Genomic DNA, 14422 nt, shown 5'->3' with positions numbered 1-14422 from the left:
GTGTCGGAAGTGAGATTTTCACCCCATCAACATCAAATCCCCGTAGCAGGAAATCTAACAGGTCAACCCCCCTACAAAATTATGATGAGGAGATTGCCAAATGTGGTCCCCATTGTGCCTATAATGATTGAAACCAACGGAATGTTGAGCAAAAAGGTACAGCCTGTGATGTAACAGCCATTTAACATTGAAGTCAATGGGCAAATAATTGCTAGCCTGAGTCCGAATGTAATTGTGTTTGTCTCCCTTCTATCACACCCCTCCTGTTCCCATAGCGACAATCAAGTAATGGGTACATTTCTTTGATCATCTCAAATTAAAGGGTGTATGGCTCTGTCAAATAAAGCGGTGGTGGTTTACGTCTGCTTAGTCCATTCTACATAGTAAGGGAGCTAGATTCAGGTTGTTTCGAAAATCGCGTACAAAATTTCTACTATGCTAGATGAGTGGACAGTGGTGCTCGATACTCTGAACCTTGATTCTTATGTTGCGGGTCCCCTTCCCATTTTCCGACAAAACGTCGAACTTTCGAGTTTTATTCGACTTCCAACAAACAACTTCAGATGTGGCCAGAATTCTTAAAAAAATTCCCGACCCTTCCTCACTCCTTGTATTCATGTGCAGGAATAGCGAGAAAACGCATTTGAGGGCCGTCAAATTTCCCAAAATTATCTTGTGGTGCGGGGGTTGGGGGGGGGGGGGCTATACGGTAAGTCACGCTCCTTCTCTTCTCGTAGACGACCGGAGTCACCGTTTGTAACCCGGAATTCGTTGGGGCATTTCAGATTCTGCCACACACCCCCCCCCCCCTCAACGTTGCAACGTGAGGTAAACAAAATAAACAACAAACAGACAATAAACTATTTATTTTTCAATGTTGGTTACATTTTAATATCTTGTACTTGTTGGTTTATCTGGGTTTTTATGAAGAAGTACAGATGAATTTATTGTATTTCTTGGTTTAGATGAATATAATTTATAAAGAAAGAACAAAATAGCATTTAATTATTTTAAAGAAGTAGTTAAATATAACAATATAGTTTATTATGTTAAATCTTATAACAGGTTTTAAATATTACAATATAGTTTATTATGTTAAATCTTATAATAGGTTTTAAATATTACAATATAGTTTATTGACCCTTATATACCAGTGGTTGATCAATCACGGCTCACAATATGATTCTCCACATTTAGGTTCTGAAATACAACAAATTATTTATATAATACAAGCAACCATATGTCTAGTAATAGCGAAAGGTCAGGTCAGAAAATGAAATTTTATAAGAAAATAAGATTTTTGGAAAAAACAGTGGGTTAGTTTTACAGGTTGTTTACATGTGTTTGACTCATTTATTGTTTTATTTAATAGCTAGACACCCGTAATTGTCCAGTAGATTGTTAGATAGCGAGACTTAAGAGGAGATAATGCAAGTATATTCTCCTATATTAAAGGATATGAAATTGGCGTTTATAGGAGATACTCATACAAATGTGTTTAATAAATTTGCGTGACTTAAATGACAATATTGGTGTCAGTCATTAACACATATGTGATAGAACTGTTTGAATACATTCCAATTATTATTTTATCACAGAGATCATTGCTACGATAGATGCATAATAAAGATATCAGCAATTTGAAGTGACGAACGCAAAAGGAAAACACGAGTTGTCCCTCTATATAACTGACTGAAGTAACGAGTGATAACAGATACACGGGCTAATTTCTGCTCTCTAATAATTCCTTCGAAGACCAAAAGTTGTTATATGAGACTGCAAGAAGATATCTGACAATTCAATAAATTAATTGAGTGTCATTAGATAAGAGAACACGAGAAAAATAGAAATAGTCCGTACATTCCCTTGTTTTTATTCATTCTCTACCTTATAAAAACCATGGTAATGCACGGACTTTTTCTGTATTAAAGGAGCTAAACCTGTAACTCAATATTTTCCAATCTATTCTAAATTAAAAGACACGAATTTATATCAAGTACTCGAGTGTTGTGTTTTATTTAAATAAAGATACACTAGTTAACAGTTTATATATTTATTTCTATATTCATAAATCTTATCTATATTCTATATTGATATATATAGTTAAGAGTTTATATATTTATTTCTATATTTATAAATCCTATCTATAGTCTATATTGATATGTTTATTTCTATATTTATAAATCCTATCTATAGTCTATATTGATAGTTAACAGTTTATATATTTATCCACTGTGTAATGTTATGTTTATTGTAAAACGTATCTGAACATGTTTATCATGAAAGGAGCGCTATATAAAATATATGTAATAATAATAATAATACAATAAAGAGTTGACCATTCTAGCTATAATAATTCAAAAATAAATGATAAAAAACAAAAATAATGACAATTTCAGTCAAATTACTTTATTCTGAACGACGTTATCACGTTATACACACTGGGTCATATTGGTGGTCGATATACAAATCAGGTCATATTGATGTTTATATATATAAAAAACAGGTCATATTGATAGGTGATTATAAATATAATAGTAAATATTTACCTGCACAGAATCCATCAATACATGGCAAACCATCTTCACAAACCTTGTTTTCATCACATGATTCTATAAATATAAGTAATACAGTGCTTGGACTAGGTGGAAATTAGCCATTTTTCCTCAAATTTAGGAATGCGACCCCCACAGACAATACAGTTCTGTTGAAGAGAATCGTGTCATCAACTTGTCAAAGACAATATGTTGTAGCCTAATTATCTGATACATATGATGTGGTGTTTAGGGCATGCTAAGTATCATATTACACTGCTCTATATTTAGATGGGTTTGGATCAGTTTCTATATGAGACAATTCACATTCAAATTAAATGTAGAAAAAAAAAATTAAAATAAAAAATTAATAAATAAAAATAACATTTGATTCAAATATTACATAAAGTTATACTAAGATTTTTATATTTTAAATTTGATGTAATAGAAGAAACTTAATTGCATAAAAAAATTACTAGGTTATGTGCATATACAAATAAAAATAATAGAAAGATACATGCAGTAAGCAAAGATATATATACATGTACATAATTATACAGATACACAAGACATGAACAAATTGTATACAAAAGCTCCCAAACATTCTAAAATGTCCACATCTTTATTGATCATCAGTATCTTAAATTGTTGAGAGCCACGGTTGCTAAGTGGGTAAGACACTGGCTCGCTAGCCCGGAGGTCGTATATTCGATCCCTACATTGGTCGAGAAAGTTCGTTGGGATTTTCCGGCCTGGCTTCCCCTTGTCAGTGGTGCCGGATGGAAGGACTGACAAGGACAGTCGTCCAGTCGTTCGGATGGTACCAAAACCGACTGCCAGGGTATACATTAGCGTGCACGTAAAAGATCCCTTGGCAGTAGGAATTCGATATAAGAGTAAGCCATGGTACAGCTGCCTGGCCAAAATTTCTCTCATAGCACACTGTATGGCATATGTCCGTCTTCATAATCCAGCAAGTTACGGTCTGAAGTATCAACATTAGGAACCCAGATCTTTGGGATATAAATATATAACTGGATGAACATTGTGACCTCTAGAGGATCCACAAGCTAAAAACGAGACCCGGTCTGGTACATGCTAATATCCAAAGAAACCAAGATCTTTGGGAGATATGCCCATATTTCAAGTTCTGTCAACATCGGATAACAATTGTGACCTGTTGAGTGTCCACAAACAAATTATGACCGGACAAATGGACAGTGGCAACAGCAGTATACATCCACAAGAACATGTCGTATAAAAATCAGGACCGGATGAAATGAGCCCTCTCAAATCAAAATAACAGCTCTGGTCTGGTGTCTGTGTTCTTCCTTGAATAAAAAGAATATGTTATGTATTGGGTTGGTTAGAATATTGGTTATATGACAGTCTCCATATGTAACAGTGTTAAGCTGTTATCTATCAACTTCAACTTCATCATTAAGTTAATTCACCATATTTAAAATGACAGTTTAAGAAATGTTACTTTAATTTTCAAATGAAATCAAATGAAATGCGCAATTTAAATTTTATCTAGTTAAGTATTTGCAAATTCTGTAAGAAAATACACACTACTACAGTACATGTACTTTGTCTCTAGTTTAAACATGCAAAGCCTTATCCAATTAAACTAAATAATACATATGTTCTGTTTTCAGAAAGATTATAATTATAAATAGCTCACCTTTATTGAAAGATGTCAATTCTTTACATCCACTACCATTCTTTTTAATGATAAAACTTAGTTTTTGGAATAAATAAACAACCGATTCCCCAGAAATGATACCGATTATAATAAATGATGTCATTTGATACCCCCAATAGCAGGCAGGTTTTATAGTTGTCAACATATAAGGGTAATAATGCTATCAAGTCGGACATGTTGTTTAGATTAGCATACCAGCCAATTTAATGTCAGTGAACTGGACACAACAAAAACATCCAAAATTTAGCCCCTTTTCTGGAGCTGGTCTATACACTGAATATATCAATACATAGATATAGTTCAGATAAAGAGTCTGTCAACATCAATAATTAGGTCCTATTGGTCCCATATTAACTACGTGTATTGATGGCCTTTTAATGAAAAAGCATTGCGTTAGATCACTCAACCCCCTGTAGATTGTACAATATTTAGATTAAAAACGATTCTATTCTATAATATTTATCATTGACTTTACAGTGTTAGTTTCAACTGACAGATAATATTTGATATATCTGAATTTCAGCTCTGAATTCGTTCAACGCTTGTATAACTTGGGGGTGTCTAGGCTATCAGGATGGTGATCATATCCCTGACAGTGGTATTCATTTATCCAATAGAAATTAGTTAGATTTACAGATTTCTTATCATAGTATCTTTAAAATAAATAAATAACTTGAGTTGGTATAAATATATATAAATATATATAAATACATCGGGTTTATGTAAATGACCCACTGTCTATAATATAAATCATAATTACCTAGACAAACACCACCTGAACAAGTGCCACTATTGATGTTGATGACGGTACAAGCTGTATCATCAATCTGCTCATCACATTTATCTACAACTAAAGATAATTTACAATATACAGGTGTTATCAGGTGTTCCTCTTGTTAAGGTATTAAAGTATATCCTTATAAGTGCATCTGATTGATCAAGTAGAACAGTATTAATTATAAAAAGTTGCGTTATGAATAACACATATATATCTATGTTATACTTACTCCTGCATGTGTCATTTACACATTTAGTACCTTTATAAGTAGCACTACAGAATGTACCTTCCCCACATGGTGAACCTGAAACAATTGAAGTATTAGAGCGATGGATTCTACTACAATGTATTTCTGATTTATTTACAGTTTCTCTCACCCAGACCAAAACATGAACATAGAGAAATCAATAATCAGTGTATATCATCATTCATTTGATCATATAATTCCTAACATGCCGGCTTGAACTGATTATATGAATGTAGCAACCCAAATAAATTGTCAAATTATATAATGATGCCAACATGAATGTAGCCCAATTAAATATTGTCAAATTATATTGTAAGTTAGTAAAACAAGCAACATACCAATAGCTGTACATGAGTTAAACACGCCTGGATTTATTGAACCACAATTGTCAGCTGAAATATAAAACACGTATATAATATAAATAGAACGCCATATTAACGTATTGTGACATGTGGGTGTTGTGGGTGCTGACCGTGTCATACAGGAAGTGACGGATTGTGTTGGTGCTATTATACAGGACAGGAAGTCACGGATTGTGTTGGTGATATCTGTATCATACAAGAAGCCATGACACCCTCTGTTTTCAGACTGTTTCGTGAAATTGTTATGCAATTTATTAAGTCGTAGTTAAAATATCAACAGTTTGTAAATCTTGTGGAATCAGTCGAACAGCTCCCAAGATTTTAAGATTTTATGAAGTCTTGACAATGTTTTCATTAATTTTATTGAAATTGATCATCTTATGAACTTGAGTTAAAATTTGAACTGTTTATAAAGTTAAGGGTAATAGTCTAATGACATATAATTGTTTGTTTAGTCGTTAGAAATTCAATTCTGAGGTACGATAATACAATTTTAATCAACGAACAAGTAACATGTTATACTTACCTTTGACTACACACGTATCATCAATACAAACTTCGCCGTTAATTTCATTACATCGTTTGCCTCCACAATTTGTGGCTGAAAAATATAAACATATTACAGGTTAAACGATTGTCCAATTATTTATTAAGATTTACCTACAAGGAATAAGTCAAGTTAGTTTGTAGATTAATCCACGATTATATGGTAGAATTTTAATTTTATCAGTAAGTTTCAAGATCATAGTTATTTGAGTCGTATGTGAATAATAAATAAGTGGATTTGTTATAAATGTAGTTGATAAAAGACTACATATCTTACCATTGGTCATACATGCTATATCAATACAAATTCCACCTCTTTCTCTACACTCGGTCATGTGACATACTCTCACTGTAAAATAATTATAATATTGGTCACGTGACATACACTCACTGTAAAATAATTATAATATTGGCCACGTTACAAACTCTCATTATAAAATAATTATAATATTGGTAACTGTAAAATAATTATAATATTGGTAATATATTAGATATGTTATATATTTATGATTTAAGAAATCATTGCACTAATGGCCACATCTCTACGTATTTGTTTTGTTCGATAAGCCACACTGCTTCCTGTGATTCAACAGTAGGTAAAGTGTTTATTATAAAGACCAAAATCACAACAGATACTTACTTTTACAAGTAGCTCCACCGAAACCAAAGGTACAATTACAAACACCTTCACCTACACAGTTCCCCCCGTTCAAACATTCTACACCATCGCATGGATCTACTGAAAACCACAGTAATATTTACACGTTACAGTAATGATATATGATTATATATCACAACGTAATTCACGGCAATATGTACTTAGACTGATTGTTTAACTTTTAACTAAGAAAACAAAATCAAAATAACAACGCTAAAACATGTAAACATATTTACAGGGGATTCTATAGCGCACAAAGATAGTATTTAGATATAAAACGATTTTGAAAAAAATCCACTTCAGTGGCGCTTACACATCTTTAAATCTCAACTATTTAATGATACAGAAAACTATAACAACAATTCATGAAACCATACAGGACAACAATATGGTTTCATGAATTGTTGTTATAGTTTTCTGTATATATTGATCTCATAATTCTTGCATTACTGTATTAGCTTGATAACGTTGAGAGAATACTCTTCGAAACGTCGCCCAAATAAATAAGTAGCTGTTTTTCCATAAGTATGTGTTTTTGTGTATTGCTCTACCCAGTTACTAAATGCCTCTAAAAGATTAATGGTAAGAAGCTAGAAAGAGTAGAGAAGCTAGAAACGGTGAATTGTGTGAAGGGCGTGATAACAGTACACGACGCTTGGTGGAGGGGCAGGACACCTACACAAGATGTTTTATGTATGATGAGGTTGGGTTTTTGTCAGTATTACTGCTATGGGTTTTTCATTTGCTCACATTGAAAAAGAGAGAAATGGGGTTTATCGTCCACTCTATACAAACCATGCCTTTTCGGGACCAACATATGGTTTAATTTAACTTCAGCAGTGGGAGGAAATGGGAATTATGATTCAGTACTGGGCCTCTGACTTTACCCGTTTTAATATTACCTTCTGGCATCCTTTTCAGTAGCTACAATTGAATTAGAGTTTATTGTAAATTATAAAGTTGATTTGGATATTATCAAGTGGAAAATAAAAATATTTACCTGGACAACAGCGACAGAGATCAAATTGTTCAACTTTATCACAGTGTAAACTTCTCAGGTTAATTTCAGGTCTCGGCAAGTTCCACCATCTTTCTCTGTGTGCCGTACAACTTGAAAATGTAAGAGCCACCGCAAGATACACCAGACTTAAATAAGTATACATATTGCAACTTGAAGGTTAAACACTACTAGTGAGTGTTCTGCTGTCCTTTTAAACACAAGCTAGTTGTAACAGTCATCGATTGTAAAGAGAACGATACCTGGCTACCACGCCCACTGGGAGGAGCCAAGTATTACTATTGGTTGAGAGGAACATCTTATATTGATGACTATTGATTGCGACGCACCATTAAATATTATTATTGATTACATACTCAATACTTTCATAGGGAGGAGTTAAATATTATTATTGATTACGACGCATGGTGATCATGATTCATCCATGACGTGTATTGTTTGTATTTATGGCTATTACGTGGATTTATTTCTACTGAGCGTGAAAACTGAAAATAAAAGGTTCCCCATTTTCCCTTAGTTTTGGGTTGTGATTATGTATTTGTTGGTGAATGAGAACACTTTTCACGTAATGAATATGAGCATTATATGTTTTCTATGTTTATTGATAAAAGGAATTGTCAGATTTAGTATCAGCTGATTTCGTCTGTAAGCTTCAAGGGAGTTGGGTGGCCGAATTGTTTAATGTGTACACGCTGGATCATAAGGTCTGTCATTGACTGGCTTCGAGGAGGGACGCCTGTCTAACCTCGTGGGCTTCTCTGTGTCCTCTAGTTTTACGTGCAATTGAATTATTGAAATAAAACTGAACCATATGGATATCCCGAGAAATGACATAGTTTGTGGACTCCCCCCCCCCCTCCCTCTCTCTTGTTTAGGATCACCTCACCATCATCAAGTAAACGATAATATACAGAAGGTTTATATAATAAATTTAAAATTATAATAAATAGAAGACCATGATAGTCTTTGTTGTTATTTCTACAGTTCTTACGATAATAAAAATTTCAATTACACATTTTTACGGTAAATCAACAACCGTGAAACGTTTTTAAACCTCTTGAAAATCTAGACGATGGCATAGAGATACAGCCGGATTAATATTTTCATAGCAATCAGATTCAGTTTTATTTATTTACCTATTTTCTTTTCCAAGTCCAATATCCTGTGGAACTATGAAAATCTTGTTGAATGTATTTATTTTCAGAAGTACAATATCTTGTGGAACTCTTGTGCTGAAAAGTTCACCACAAATGCACCCAAACCTTGCCATAAATGAAATGAATTTAGTAAAATGAAAATAAAACTCGGAAATTGCCATTGGAACGTTTTAGCGGTTAGCATACTCAAGACCGTATACCACGAACCCTATTGACATTTATTCTGTCACCAGCAACTTCCTTGGTCAGGTTTACAGTAAACTTTTTACACCAGTGCCACTCCCCGGTGTCTAAATCTAGAGCGTCTCCTCGTCCATTAGTGAACAGAATCAATATGAAAGTTGGTAGGTACCCTTTGTAAGGAGAATACCAGTCCCTGTTAGGGTGACCCACCATAAATAAATATCTCCATATATCTCCATATATCTCGACAATTACGCCACAATATTTATATATATGCCAAGCCTCAAATCAGTTTCACACAATTATAGTCACTAAATAAACGATCATTTTGTTCTTAATAAGCTATGACCATTAATCATCTATAAATAATAGACTGAAAACTGGTTCCAAGTGTCGTCCATAACATCCAGACACTTTTGAGTAAAAGATAGGTTACGTGCCCTTGTTTTGAAATTAGTCTCGCTTAACCAGTCTATCGACCATTCTACGTCTGATTGACAGGTCGGGATAATCAAGACTACTTTTTTACGAAACATAACAGAAAGCTAGAACAAGAAATTGAATTTAGAAATAAGCACGTTAGGTAGCTCAACAATCGTTTTAAGAACCTTGTAAAAGTAAAATGAAACTACTGCTAGTATCATGTTCCTGTCTAACCCGAGTGTTTCAGAGATATTATTTGTACTAAACCAAAAGATGCCGCTCTTAACGGTACAGTTAATGATAAAGCGATTTAAAAAATGAAACGAACGTAATTTCTAAATCTGCTGTAATAACCAAGAAGCTTAATTTCACTGCTATTCAAAATCGTCAACAATAATTTTTTTACGGCTGTAATAGTTGATAGATTTGTAGAGAATTGCACGTGCCATGGCTATTTATAGTATCATACTGTCAGAAAGTTGGTCTCGGCACGGCGAATGTGCACGCTTCGGTGGTAGTCTCTAACTATCAGCGGAGGACTGTTTTTCTGTAGAGTACATAGGTCACCCTACTGTTGGTCATTGTTTTTATTTACTCGTAGGTCGTTTGGTTCTGGGTTGTTTGATTGTTACTTTAAGGGGTGATACGTTGTAACAATAGTTACCAGAGTGGTCAATTGGATTAGTAGAATACAGATGTTTAGTGATGCCTGGGGCCAATTCATTGATTGTATATTATGCCAAGAAGACACATGTATAGGACATGTGAGGAAAGGGGGATATTTTAAATGTTAAACAGATAAAATAAATATTGCATCATAAACTTATTGATTATTTGAAAATATAAAACTGAATTTAACATGAAATTTTACACGTATTTACATGTATTTTGTTAAATTAACTCAACAATATGTTACCAACTGACGTACTTTGATTCTGTCTACGTCAACGTTGAATCATACTGGTGGAATTTTCCATACACAATTTCACTTATTATTTCAGAATTTGATTATTTAAATCTCTGTTTACTGTCCTTTCTGTGGTTTAACGAAGAGCCTACTTTCCTCCACAAATGGGATGCAATGGAGATTGACATACGCCATGTAGTGTGCCCTCTAATTCCAACTGGACGTCATAGAATGTCAGGCTCTCTGTCCTACGCTAATAACAAGAGGGAACCACAACGGAAAATCCTGTGGTACTATCTCGGCTAACCCTGAGCTCGAATCTATCATCCATCTTTATTAGTCCGACAGTTGTAGAATAGGGCGTAAAATTCCGTTTCAAAACATGGGGGATTGTAGGGCGCAAAAAAAATCCGTTTCAAAACAAGACGGATTGTAGGAGGATAGGGCGTTAAATTCCGTTCAAAACAAGGGGGATTGATAGATGATGCATGTACAGTCATTGAGCGCGATTAGTTTTTAATATCTCTGGATTCGGTTGAAACAAGGAAAGTGCAGCAGGAACAGAGGGCACAATATTGTCATTTGAGCAATGGGAAAATGTTGACTCTTTCGAAAGGGCACATTTTCGGGGATGGGGGCACATAGCCACACACGCACACACACACACACACACACACACATATCCTGGTGTCGGATTCCAGCGTTATGGACCATTTGCAGTTTCGTTTATTTTTGCATTTATGGGGGCAGGCTATAAATGCAAAATTTATTTTTCGAAATTTTGAATATTATTTTTTATCATAATTTTAAAAGGCTGTAGTGGTCAGTTTCAGCCTGAATTCGTTTTTGGCAAATCACAAGCTGTTTGAATCGTGGAATGTATCGTTTATGTCATCAAAAAGTTGTATAACGTTGTAGTCAATCTGAAATGAAAGAAACAATAATACGGGTGAACGAATGGATTGGGTTTGATTGACCACTCAATGAGTAAGGGCTGTAGATTACTGGATAGTTAAACTGGATACAGAATGCCCAATAAGATTTCCAAAATCATTTGTTGTAGAAGCACTTAAAATAATTTTTATTTATTTTGTTAGGCAATTTTATGATGAAATTAAAGGAGTAGCTATGGCCTCTAAAGTCGGCCCAACATATGTAATGCTTACTCTTGGCTATTTGGACGAATTGTGGTATTTTTAATTTGCTCGTGAAACACAATTGTTCATTGAAGCAGCATGGCGGAGATTTCTGGATGATACCGGGGGAAACATTTCTACACACATTTCTTAGATACAAAAACACAAATGGGTCATTCCATGTCAACTGGACCAAATTTCGGAAAGTTGGGAACACGACCCCTTCCAAAAATATATGTTATAGTATATAGTCTTAACCTAACAAATCCAAACATTTTACCTCTCTAGATAAAAAACTCACGGAGATATGGCCATTTGAAATTAGGGTACTGAAACAGACTATAAATTGAAAAGTTTTTCTCGGATTTTCAATTGCTTTAAACTCACATTTGTAATTGGAGTACAACTCTCTAACTTTGTAATCTAAGACAACTGTTGGTGTAGATTACGAATTTAGCGTCACACTTAATGTGCGATTCAAACTGTTTGGGCCACCAGGTGGCAAAATGCGGAACAAATGAACTATTCATTTTTTTTCACGATTTCCACAGCCTCTGGCAAATTGGCATAGTTAATGTCAGTTGGTATTTTATCAATTTACAAAAGTTCCTGAGTCGATTGAATGTATACTTCTCAAAATACTCAGCCTCAAAATTCATTCACACGGAAAATTTACAAAAATTACCCATCTTCTCCTTCAATTTTTGCCATGTGGGACAGGGGTTAAAATTTTGAAACTGGTTGAAAATGAAACTTCATTTACCCTATTATAACACACATTAAAGTCCATCTTGTGTATTTGGGGTCTTATATTTTTAATTCGCACTTGAAATCTGTGCGGTGATGGAGTTTTAATAGCTATTATCAAAATTGTTGACGTTTCACGTTGATTTTAAAATAACTTCCAAATGACCTATACCCCTCAAACGTGTCTATTTATAGTACCTTATTGCCTTGATCACGAATATGTAATAATTTTGCATCTACTTTATACCATTCTAAATTTATTTGCCTCCCAAATTAGAAACAAATTGTTGTTCCGCTTCCCAAATTGTAATATCGGGCTTTGACAATCAGATTAAAATTACTTCTGAAAGACTTAGGCTCCACATATTTGTCATTTTAGAGCAACGTATATTGTTCAGTAAGAATATAGACGCATTTGGCTACAGGGAGTATCATTTCAATTTAATTTTGATTTCCAACACGGGGAAAACTTGTTTTGTCTGCATAGAAAGTTGAAGTACATGTACAGTAGTGTTGTTACATTATCACTGAACACTTGAAAACTTCAGACCGCAATTTTTAACGTATGGTCTTGAAACTACATACTTATTCCCTATACCCTAAGGATGTTTCCTATTGTTTTTGGTGCTTGCCCAACCCGGGTCAGGGCCACACCCATCTTTTCTTTGTGTGTCTGTGTGTTTTTTTTCCCTACAGGTCGCAATTCTTAATGGACTGTCTTGAAAACTATTCATATATATTCCTTATACCCAAAGGATGACTGTTATGATTTTTGGTGTATGCCCGTCCGACCCCCAGGGGCACAGCGACACCAGATTTAGTGTTATCGTCCACAGGCTGCAATTCTAAACTTTGGGTGCATGCCCGACACCTGTCACGCTCCAGGATGATCCATTCAGAATTGCGGCGATAAACAAACAAAATGGGCGTTGCTATGCCCCTGGGGGTTGGGCATGCATTAAAAATAATAGCGGTCATCCTAAAGGTATAAGTAATAAGTATGACAAGTTTCCAAGATGATCAAAACACACAGACACACAAAGAAAAAATAGGCGTAGCGATCATTCTTAGGGTATAAGGAATAAGTATGCACAACTTCAAGACAATCCATTAAGAATCTTGGCTTGTAGGCGACAAACTGACACATGCAAAAATTGAGCGTGGCTCTCTGCCCCGGGGGTCTGGCGCGCACCAAAAACAAGAGGGAACATCCTTAGGGTATAAGGAAAAACTAGTATACATAGTTTCAAGACGATGCTTTAAGGATAGCGGCCTGTAGCTTTGATGCGTCTAGAGATAGTGAAACTACATAAGGCCGTACTTCAACTTTCTAATTAGACAAAACAAGTTTTCACGTGTTTTAAAGCAAAACTAAAATGAACCGATACTCCCTGGATCCCAAAAGAGTCTATATTCTTATTCTATGTTAAGAGTTGATCTAAAATGACAAATATAAGGGGTCTAAGTCTTTCAGAAATACTTTCAATCTGATCACCAAAACCCATTATTCTAATTCATGAAGCGTATTAACCATTTTGTTCTCATTTTGGATACAAAATAAAATTAGAACAATACAATGTACATCCAAAATGATTACATATTTGTAATCTACGTAAAACATCACTTTAAATAATCCTGTTTGGGGAGTATAGGTCATTTAGAAGTTATTTTAAAATCAACGTGAAAAGTCAACAATTTGGATAACAGCCATTAAAACTTCATCACCGCACAGATTTCATGTGCCAATTAAAATTATAAGCCATCAAATACACAAGATGGACTTTAATGTATGTATGTTATAGTAGAGTAATTGAAGTTTCATTCTCAAACTTTTTCAGAATTTTAACTTCTGTCCCACATGGCCAAAATTGAAGGTGAAAATGGGTATATTTTGTACGTTTTCAGTGTGCATTGAATTTCGAGACTGAATATTTGGAAAAGTATATATCCCATCGACTTAGAATCTTTTGTAAATTGATATAAGACAAACTGACATTAAGTATGCCAATTTTGCAGTTTAT

General features: G+C 34.3%; 1 long non-coding RNA gene across 1 annotated transcript; it reads right to left on the bottom strand.

The window, feature by feature from the left end:
- Positions 1–883: 883 nt before the first annotated feature.
- LOC126824870 (uncharacterized) lies at positions 884–8241 on the bottom strand. Its single transcript, XR_007681662.1, has 9 exons — positions 7831–8241; positions 6813–6911; positions 6450–6521; positions 6153–6227; positions 5603–5656; positions 5247–5321; positions 5000–5089; positions 2550–2612; positions 884–1200 (listed from the first exon to the last, which is right to left on the bottom strand). It is a non-coding gene; the product is annotated as an uncharacterized LOC126824870 (long non-coding RNA).
- Between the last annotated feature and the right edge of the window lie 6181 nt (positions 8242–14422).

This window comes from Patella vulgata, chromosome 6, assembly GCF_932274485.2.
Source record: "Patella vulgata chromosome 6, xgPatVulg1.2, whole genome shotgun sequence".
NCBI classification, from domain to species: Eukaryota; Metazoa; Mollusca; class Gastropoda; family Patellidae; genus Patella; species Patella vulgata.
This window is presented reverse-complemented; position numbering and strand designations above follow the sequence as displayed.